Below are 11,398 nucleotides of genomic sequence, written 5' to 3'. Positions count from 1 at the left end.
ACAACATCATCACCACATGTGGTGAAAATATGTTGCGTGGGTAAGGCCAGGAAGGCTCCACGAAGGAAATTCAACTAGGTCGATTCTGCACTTCCTGAAAACAGGAGTGTTTTGAGTCTCAAATTGGGGTTCATTAAGATTTAAATTTCGGCCCTGTAGATTTTCTTCCAGAAAAAATTGACTTCAGTTCCTGAAGTCCAGATTGTAAAGGGTGTATTCCATATACAGTTCTTTTGTGCCTCTAGGGGCACCGTGAGATCTCAACATAGTGTTGGGATTCCTTAAAATCATATTGGTTTGAACCGCTCAAATCTGTGGATTTGAAATATCTCACATGGAAAGTGACCATGCTGTTGACCAATATCTCACATGGAAAGTGACCATGTGGTTAGTCCTGGCCTCGGCCAGGCGATTGTCAAAAAGAATGGGCGGTTTTGTTTTACAAAACCCCATATTAGAATTTTCCATTTGAACAGGGCAGAACTGGGACTCGTCTCCAGTTTCTTCCTAAAGGGGTGTCAGCGTTGTCACCTGAAACAACCTATTGTGGTGCCTGCGGCTACTGGGGACTTGGAGGACTCCAAGTTACTAGACGTTGTCAGGGCCCTAAAAATATATATATATATATATATATATATATATATAGTTAGGACGGCTGGAGTCAGAAAGTCTGACTTGCTGTTTATATTGTATGCACCCAACAAGCTGGGTGCTCCTGCTTCTAAGCAGTCTATTGCACGCTAGATTTGTAGTACAATTCAGCTTGCACATTCTGTGGCAAGCCTGCCACAGCCGAAATATGTAGATGCCCATTCCACAAGGAAGGTGGTCTCATCCTGGGCGGCTGCCCGAGGAGTCTCGGCATTATAACTTTTCCGAGCAGCTACGTGGTCAGGGGAGAACACGTTTGTAAAATTTTACAAATTTGATACTCTGGCTAAAGAGGACCTGGAGTTCTCTCATTCGGTGCTGCAGAGTCATCCGCACTCTCCCGCCCGTTTGGGAGCTTTGGTATAATCCCCATGGTCCTGACGGAGTCCCCAGCATCCACTAGGACGTTAGAGAAAATAAGAATTTACTTACCGATAATTCTATTTCTCGTAGTCCGTAGTGGATGCTGGGCGCCCATCCCAAGTGCGGATTGTCTGCAATGCTTGTACATAGTTATTGTTACAAAAATCGGGTTATTACTATTGTTGTGAGCCATTTTTTCAGAGGCTACTTCGTTTTGTTATCATACTGTTAACTGGGTTCAGATCACAAGTTGTACGGTGTGATTGGTGTGGCTGGTATGAGTCTTACCCGGGATTCAAGATCCTTCCTTATTGTGTACGCTCGTCCGGGCACAGTACCTAACTGAGGCTTGGAGGAGGGTCATAGGGGGAGGAGCCAGTACACACCATGTGACCTAAAAAGCTTTTTAGATGTGCCCTGTCTCCTGCGGAGCCCGCTATTCCCCATGGTCCTGACGGAGTCCCCAGCATCCACTACGGACTACGAGAAATAGAATTATCGGTAAGTAAATTCTTATTATATATATATATATATATATATATATATACATACTTAAACATATATACATACTGAGTATATATATATATATATATACACACACAGACGCTTTTGAATACATGTAAGCTGCCTTACTTTGATCAAAAATAGATATCATCGTGCGCTGGTCCGCCCCTGCATTTTGTGGTGGAGGGTAGCAGGGTCCGGGCTCAGTGGTGGCGCAGTGCCCGGAGTCTCACTGACTCCGCAAAGGATGATGGGAGGAGGAGCTGCTGCAGCCAGGCATGCGCAGTAGCCCTCCTCCCAGAGCATCCACCATATTTCTTAGGGGCTATCATACATACGCTGACTACAGTGCCCCACCAACAGTCACAGTACCGGCGCCGCAGCCCGCAGTGCACCCACTCCGGCGCTACCGCAGGCGGCTCTGTTCAGATGTGTGACTGCAGAGCCGCTGGTGGCGCCACATCTTCACATCGGCAGCACAACAGATCACAGGCGTGAGACGTGCGGGGGGTGCCGGACATTAGGGGGTGCCTGTGTGCACCAGGCACCCCCCGTGCGCACGCCTATGTCTATAGTCTTCCCCTTCTCGATCTTGTGCAGTGTGAACAGGAGGGCCCCCAACCATCAGTATACATATTTCTCCGGCAGGGTCCACAGGTTATCCACAGGATAACAATGGGATATGATGGATCGACAGCGGATTGGCACCAAACGATCACAAGCTTTCAGGCCTCTTAGGATGCAACGGGCCCGTCCATATATCCCCGCCCACTGGCTCAGGCAAATCAGTTTTTTGTTTGGTGCGGCAGGAGCTGGACCATGGTCAGAGGGCTGCTGTTCTAGTGCAGCCCTAAGCTTTCTTATTTTATTTTTCTCTGACGTCCTAGTAGATGCTGGGACTCCGTCAGGACCATGGGGATTAGCGGCTCCGCAGGAGACAGGGCACAAAAATAAAAGCTTTAGGACTAGGTGGTGTGCACTGGCTCCTCCCCCTATGACCCTCCTCCAAGCCTCAGTTAGGTTTTTGTGCCCGTCCGAGCAGGGTGCAATCTAGGTGGCTCTCCTAAAGAGCTGCTTAGAAAAAGTTATTAGGTTTTTTATTTTCAGTGAGTCCTGCTGGCAACAGGCTCACTGCAACGAGGGACTTAGGGGAGAAGAAGTGAACTCACCTGCGTGCAGGATGGATTGGCTTCTTAGGCTACTGGACACCATTAGCTCCAGAGGGATCGAACACAGGCCCAGCCATGGAGTCCGGTCCCGGAGCCGCGCCGCCGACCCCCTTGCAGATGCCGAAAAGTGAAGAGGTCCAGAAACCGGCGGCAGAAGACTTTTCAGTCTTCATGAGGTAGCGCACAGCACTGCAGCTGTGCGCCATTGTTGTCAGCACACTTCACACCAGCGGTCACTGAGGGTGCAGGGCGCTGGGGGGGGGGGCGCCCTGGGCAGCAATGATAATACCTTGTTCTGGCTAAAAATACATCACATATAACCCCTGGGGCTATATGGATGTATTTAACCCCTGCCAGGTCTCACAAACACCGGGAGAAGAGCCCGCCGAAATAGGGGGCGGGGCCTATCTCCTCAGCACACAGCGCCATTTTCCTGCACAGCTCCGCTGCGAGGAAGGCTCGCAGGACTCTCCCCTGCACTGCACTACAGAAACAGGGTAAAAAAACAGAGAGGGGGGGCACTTTTTTGGCGATATTGATATATTAAGCTGCTATAAAGGAAACAACACTTCTGTAGGGTTGTTCCTATATATTTATAGCGCTTGGGTGTGTGCTGGCAAACTCTCCCTCTGTCTCCCCAAAGGGCTAGTGGGGTCCTGTCTTCGATAAGAGCATTCCCTGTGTGTCTGCTGTGTGTCGGTACGTGTGTGTCGACATGTATGAGGACGATGTTGGTGTGGAGGCGGAGCAATTGCCGGTAATGGTGATGTCACCCCCTAGGGAGTCGACACCGGAATGGATGGCTTTGTTTATGGAATTACGTGATAATGTCAGCACGTTACAAAAATCAGTTGACGACATGAGACGGCCGGCAAACCAGTTAGTACCTGTCCAGGCGTCTCAGACACCGTCAGGGGCTGTAAAACGCCCTTTACCTCAGTCGGTCGACACAGACCCAGACACGGACACCGAATCTAGTGTCGACGGTGAAGAAACAAACGTATTTTCCAGTAGGGCCACACGTTATATGATCACGGCAATGAAGGAGGCTTTGCATATCTCTGATACTGCAAGTACCACAAAAAGGGGTATTATGTGGGGTCTGAAAAAACTACCTGTAGTTTTTCCTGAATCAGAGGAATTGAATGAAGTGTGTGATGAAGCGTGGGTTAACTCCGATAGAAAACTGCTAATTTCAAAGAAGTTATTGGCATTATAGCCTTTCCCGCCAGAGGTTAGGGCGCGCTGGGAAACACCCCCTAGGGTGGATAAGGCACTCACACGCTTATCAAAACAAGTGGCGTTACCGTCTCCTGAAACGGCCGCCCTCAAGGATCCAGCTGATAGGAGGCTGGAAACTACCCTGAAAAGTATATACACTCATACTGGTGTTATACTGCGACCAGCCATCGCCTCAGCATGGATGTGCAGTGCTGGGGTGGTTTGGTCGGATTCCCTGACTGAAAATATTGATACCCTGGATAGGGACAGTATTTTATTGACTATAGAGCAATTAAAGGATGCTTTTCTTTATATGCGAGATGCTCAGAGGGATATTTGCACTCTGGCATCGAGAGTAAGTGCGATGTCCATATCTGCCAGAAGAAGTTTATGGACGCGACAGTGGTCAGGTGATGCGGATTCCAAACGGCATATGGAAGTATTGCCGTATAAAGGGGAGGAATTATTTGGGGTCGGTCTATCGGATTGGTGGCCACGGCAACAGCCGGGAAATCCACCTTTTTACCTCAGGTACCCTCCCAACAGAAAAAGACACCGTCTTTTCAGCCGCAGTCCTTTCGTTCCTATAAGAACAAGCGGGCAAAAGGACAGTCATATCTGCCCCGAGGCAAAGGAAAGGGTAAGAGAGTGCACCAAGCAGCTCCCTCCCAGGAGCAGAAGCCCTCCCCGGCTTCTGCAAAGCCCTCAGCATGACGTTGGGGCTTTACAAGCGGACTCAGGGGCGGTGGGGGGTCGACTCAAGAATTTCAGCGCACAGTGGGCTCACTCACAGGTGGACCCCTGGATCCTGCAGGTAGTATCTCAGGGTTACAGGTTGGAATTCGAGAAGTCTCCCCCTCGCCGGTTCCTAAAGTCTGCTCTGCCAACGTCTCCCTCAGACAGGGCGACGGTATTGGAAGCCATTCACAAGCTGTATTCTCAGCAGGTGATAGTCAAGGTACCCCTCCTACAACAGGGAAAGGGGTATTATTCCACACTATTTGTGGTACCGAAGCCGGACGGCTCGGTAAGACCTATTCTAAATCTGAAATCTTTGAACCTGTACATACAAAAATTCAAGTTCAAGATGGAGTCACTCAGAGCAGTGATAGCGAATCTGGAAGAAGGGGACTTTATGGTGTCCCTGGACATCAAGGATGCTTACCTGCATGTCCCAATTTGCCCTTCACATCAAGGGTACCTCAGGTTCGTGGTGCAAAACTGTCATTATCAGTTTCAGACGCTGCCGTTTGGATTGTCCACGGCACCTCGGGTCTTTACCAAGGTAATGGCCGAAATGATGTTTCTTCTGCGAAGAAAAGGCGTATTAATTATCCCTTACTTGGACGATCTCCTGATAAGGGCAAGGTCCAGAGAACAGCTGGAGGACGTAGTAGCACTAACCCAAGTAGTGCTGCAACAGCACGGGTGGATTCTGAATTTTCCAAAATCTCAATTGACCCCGACGACACGTCTGCTGTTCCTGGGAATGATTCTGGACACGGTTCAGAAAAAGGTGTTTCTTCCGGAGGAGAAAGCCAGGGAGTTATCCGAACTTGTCAGGAACCTCCTAAAACCAGGAAAAGTGTCTGTGCATCAATGCACAAGAGTCCTGGGAAAAATGGTGGCTTCTTACGAAGCGATTCCATTCGGCAGATTCCACGCACGAACTTTTCAGTGGGATCTGCTGGACAAATGGTCCGGATCGCATCTGCAGATGCATCAGCGGATAACTTTGTCTCCACGGACAAGGGTGTCTCTTCTGTGGTGGTTGCAGAGTGCTCATCTGTTAGAGGGCCGCAGATTCGGCATACAGGACTGGGTCCTGGTGACCACGGATGCCAGTCTGAGAGGCTGGGGAGCGGTCACACAGGGAAGAAACTTCCAGGGAGTGTGGTCAAGCCTGGAGATGTCTCTTCACATAAATATACTGGAGCTAAGAGCGATTTACAATGCTCTAAGCCTGGCAAAACCCCTGCTTCAGGGTCAGCCGGTGTTGATCCAGTCGGACAACATCACGGCAGTCGCCCACGTAAACAGACAGGGCGGCACAAGAAGCAGGAGGGCAATGGCAGAAGCTGCAAGGATTCTTCGCTGGGCGGAAGATCATGTGATAGCACTGTCAGCAGTGTTCATTCCGGGAGTGGACAACTGGGAAGCGGACTTCCTCAGCAGACACGATCTACACCCGGGAGAGTGGGGACTTCATCCAGAAGTCTTCCACATGATTGTGAACCGTTGGGAAAAACCAAAGGTGGATATGATGGCGTCCCGCCTCAACAAAAAACTGGACAGGTTTTGCGCCAGGTCAAGAGACCCTCAGGCAATAGCTGTGGACGCTCTGGTAACACCGTGGGTGTTCCAGTCAGTGTATGTGTTTCCTCCTCTGCCTCTCATACCAAAAGTACTGAGAATTATACGGCAAAGGGGAGTAAGAACGATACTCGTGGCTCCGGATTGGCCAAGAAGAACTTGGTACCCGGAACTTCAGGAGATGCTCACGGAAGATCCGTGGCCTCTACCTCTAAGACGGGACCTGCTTCAGCAGGGACCGTGTCTATTCCAAGACTTACCGCGGCTGCGTTTGACGGCATGGCGGTTGAACGCCGAATTCTAAGGGAAAAAGGCATTCCGGAAGAGGTCATCCCTACCCTGGTAAAAGCCAGGAAGGAGGTGACTGTACAACATTATCACCGCATTTGGAGAAAATATGTTGCGTGGTGTGAGGCCAGGAAGCCCCGACGGAGGAATTTTAACTGGGTCGATTCCTACATTTCCTGCAAACAGGATTGTCTATGGGCCTCAAATTAGGGTCCATTAAGGTTCAAATTTCGGCCCTGTCGATTTTCTTCCAGAAAGAATTGGCTTCAGTTCCTGAAGTCCAGACTTTTGTAAAAGGAGTACTACATATACAGCCCCCGGTTGTGCCCCCAGTGGCTCCGTGGGATCTTAATGTAGTTTTGGATTTTCTCAAATCCCATTGGTTTGAGCCACTCAAATCGGTGGATTTGAAATATCTTACATGGAAAGTAACCATGCTACTGGCCCTGGCTTCAGCCAGGAGAGTGTCAGAATTGGCGGCTTTATCGTATAAAAGCCCATATCTGATTTTCCATTCGGACAGGGCAGAACTGCGGACGCGTCCTCAGTTTCTGCCTAAGGTGGTTTCAGCGTTTCACCTGAACCAGCCTATTGTGGTGCCTGCGGCTACTAGCGATTTGGAGGATTCCAAGTTGCTGGACGTTGTCAGGGCATTGAAAATATATATTTCAAGGACGGCTGGAGTCAGAAAATCTGACTCGCTGTTTATACTGTATGCACCCAACAAGCTGGGTGCTCCTGCTTCTAAGCAGACGATTGCTCGTTGGATTTGTAGCACAATTCAACTTGCACATTCTGTGGCAGGCCTGCCACAGCCTAAATCTATCAAGGCCCATTCCACAAGGAAGGTGGGCTCATCTTGGGCGGCTGCCCGAGGGGTCTCGGCATTACAACTCTGCCGAGCAGCTACGTGGTCGGGGGAGAACACGTTTGTAAAATTCTACAAATTTGATACCCTGGCTAAAGAGGACCTGGAGTTCTCTCATTCGGTGCTGCAGAGTCATCCGCACTCTCCCGCCCGTTTGGGAGCTTTGGTATAATCCCCATGGTCCTGACGGAGTCCCAGCATCCACTAGGACGTCAGAGAAAATAAGATTTTACTTACCGATAAATCTATTTCTCGTAGTCCGTAGTGGATGCTGGGCGCCCATCCCAAGTGCGGATTGTCTGCAATACTTGTACATAGTTATTGTTACAAAAAAAAAAAAATCGGGTTGTTATTGTTGTGAGCCGTCTGTTCAGAGGCTCCTACGTTTGTCATACTGTTAACTGGGTTCAGATCACAGGTTGTACGGTGTGATTGGTGTGGCTGGTATGAGTCTTACCCGGGATTCAAAATCCTTCCTTATTGTGTACGCTCGTCCGGGCACAGTATCCTAACTGAGGCTTGGAGGAGGGTCATAGGGGGAGGAGCCAGTGCACACCACCTAGTCCTAAAGCTTTTATTTTTGTGCCCTGTCTCCTGCGGAGCCGCTAATCCCCATGGTCCTGACGGAGTCCCAGCATCCACTACGGACTACGAGAAATAGATTTATCGGTAAGTAAAATCTTTTTTTATAGTCTTACTATGTTTTTGAGCGATCTTTCTTAACAGCGTCTTATACGCATATTGGAAAGAGTCGCTCCAACAACTCTCCGCCGGGTCGCAACAACGCTTACCCATGTGTACAGTGCTGTCTCGGCGGGCGTCTGTGTTAGATATACTAGCAGGTTGTCACAATCCTCACTGTAGTTCTCATATTTGGTGACTTACCCCTGCCATCTGTCCTGGATCCTGTGTCTTTTTGCTCACTGGGATAAACAGCTTGTCAGTACCATGAGTTTCCTGAGTGCAGAGTTAACGTGCTCCACCTGTGGTGATTAATCTTCTGTGTGAATCTGAATTCAGCAATCTGAAGTTAGGCTTAAAAGCTAGCATCTTTTGTTTGTTTGCAGAAGTTCAGGCTTCAGTGTTCTTTCGGCCTGCTAGGCATCACTCCACATCAGAGCCTAGTCTAGAGTACTCACGTGACAGTGACTGTTCACCTGACCTAGAGCTGTCCAATCCTGTGCCAGCCTGAGACTCTCTGAATCACCTGACACTGCTCACCAAGGACCAGGAAGTATAAGTCAGGAGACTTGAGTTGGAGACTCTGCCAGTTCCTTGTGTCACACACAGCTCTGTGTGAGCTTAGAAGCTGAGCTCCCTAAAGGTAACACTTGTACTTCGGTTCCTGTAAAACTCTGCTCTTTTGCTACCCAGTCTGGATTACAGTTGTGCTACCATTGATATCCAGTATTCCACAGTCTCATCTTAAAGACACAGCTGCAGTATTCTACAGTCTCATCTTAAAGTCACAGCTGCAGTATTCTACAGTCTCATCTTAAAGCCATAGCTGCAGTATGCTACAGTCTCATCTTAAAGCCACAGCTGCAGTATTCCAGTCTTGTCTTAAAGACACAGCTGCAGTATTCTAGTCTCATCTTAAAGCCACAGCTGCAGTATTCTTCAGTCTCGTCTTAAAGCCACAGCCGCAGTGTTCTTCAGCCTTGCCTTAAAGTCACAGCCACAGTCATCGTTCTACTTTCAGTTGTGTTTCCAGTTATATCCGATACCAGCCCGGATTACAGTTGCGTTCCAGTATACCGGTTCACAGTGCGGTTCCCAGTCTCACCGGTAACCTGCCCAGTTCTAGCCTCACCAGTAAACTGTCCGGTTCTCAATTTCACCAGTAACCAGCTCAGTTCTGCACAACTCCAGAGAACCTATTTCATAGTAACCTTGAGTACACAAGCACCTACTCCTGTGACAGTATATCCAGTTCTATCTCATCAATACATTCACCATCCTACTATCAACACCAAGTCCCTGGTGATCCAGTGGTCTGGATATGGCTTCCTCTGCCGAGGCCCGGGTTTAATCCCCGGTCAGGGATTTCTCCTTCTCACTGATTCCTACAGTCCAGCCTAATATACACATAGTCCTCCAGTCGCCCGCACAGACTTCACTAACACCAGGTTCACAAAAATCACAGTCATAACACAGGTCCAGCAGACGTGACCAGGCTGTGGCCGGAGCACAGGGAGAAGGTAAGGCATCAATTCCTGTAGTCGCACTGTATTGGAAGGAGACTACCAAACAGTAGCTGATGCGCCGCCACCACGGGTGCTGCAGCGCTAGGCCTTAGGGATCATAAGGCACCAGGAATTGTATGAGGCTGCGATCCCTAGGGTTGATGTCAGTGGTGGGGAGTTAGATGCTCTCCTGGTAGCCCCTCCCCCCAGTTTCCCCCAGTTCATGAGCAGTTTCCACGAGTCTCCCGCCATGAACTGTTGCCTCACTTCCATTTCAGACGCTACCACGAGGGGTCTCAGTCGCAGCATAAGCCGCTGCGTCTGTGTTCACTAAGCACTACCGCGAGGAGACCCGGTCGCAATACAGGCGTCTGTAAGGCCAGTGCGTCTGTATGCACAGTGCGTCTGTGTTCACTTAAAGTTCCCAGAGCGGCGGTGTACACTAGTAGCATCTGGATCCACTCAGCGTTCGCTAACGTATTGATCGATCTTGGAAGTGAGGTGAGTCTCCCTGTATCCCACTCTACCGAGTACGGGTTATACAGCACTAAATTTCTATCTACTTTTGTCAGTATGGATAGTTAAGTTTAAGTGCCTATTGCATATGAGTCTGTGTACATTACTGTGGTTTTCCTCGCAATGCGTCTGAATACTTTAAGATCTGTATAAAACAGAATTCAGTAATATGTACTCCTACATACTTTAAAATGTGTTTGTAGTTGATTATGTGCTCAAATGATTAATATATAACATGTGACTGCCTGCTAGTGTGATTGCTGACTTTAATATATGTTTGTCAGTTGGTCTTCTGATCCTCAATGCTGGTGCATGGGTAGGGGTCAGATTGATATCACTTTAGAACAATAAAGTGGTTACAGTCACAAATTGTGTAGTACACTGTGAAAGTGCTGATTATTTATCATGTCTAAGAGCGGAAAAGGTGACAAGAGTACACTTAAAGTAACACCAACACTCATATCATGTTGTCTTGCAATAACTGTATTATCCTCTCTGATCTGGTACAGGACGGTTCATGTGTAAAATGGTTTGCTTGTCAGCATAATAGATAAATCCCCTTTGGGTCGATGTTTGCACAGACCATGTCCAGTATAGCTGAAAGGTTAATTCCTACAGCTTCGATACCAGGAATAGGGTTCATTATTAACCCATACAGGCAGCTCTCTACCTACGGTATCCCCAACAGCTTCTCTAATAAAACAAGCTGAGAAACCGAGTGTAAATAAATCATCAACTGCACAGGCTACACAGGATGATTCATCAGACGATGAAACCTCTATATACTCTTCTTTGGCATACAACAGGTAAATATAGATGAGTTAATGAGAGCAGTAAAGGCTTTTCTGTCCTTACAGGATTCAGCAGAGCCTGTGTTAAAAAATAAGGTACCTATGTTTAAACGTCCCAAAAAAATAGGGCCTCCTCATTGGGGACCCTAGCAGCTGATGAAAATCAGGGAAAAGGTTTGGGCTATACCCAATAAAGAATATAGGTTCCCAGTAAATGGGATTCCAAATATTCTTTTCCAGCTGAGGACTGTTTAAAAATGGGAAAGCCTCCTATAGAGATACGCATATCATTTGATAGTGCGAAAATATATATGGCCTTTGCCGTCAACGTCAAAAGAGGGATGGTTTTCTGAAAACCATATTGTCTCTGTCTGGGGCAGTCATAAGGCCAGCCATGACTTCACCTTGCAATCTACAGCACACCACACTGGATGGGCCCAATCTCACTAGATCTTGGAAGCTAAGCAGTTTTGGGCCTGGTTAGTTCTTGGATGGGAGACCATCTTGGAATACCAGGTGCTGTAGGTA

General features: G+C 48.4%; 1 pseudogene; it reads left to right on the top strand.

The window, feature by feature from the left end:
• Window positions 1-11,280: 11,280 nt before the first annotated feature.
• Window positions 11,281-11,398, top strand: LOC134945596 (5S ribosomal RNA; annotated as a pseudogene).

The sequence above is a fragment of the Pseudophryne corroboree genome, chromosome 1, assembly GCF_028390025.1.
Source record: "Pseudophryne corroboree isolate aPseCor3 chromosome 1, aPseCor3.hap2, whole genome shotgun sequence".
Lineage (NCBI taxonomy): Eukaryota > Metazoa > Chordata > Amphibia > Anura > Myobatrachidae > Pseudophryne > Pseudophryne corroboree.
This window is presented reverse-complemented; position numbering and strand designations above follow the sequence as displayed.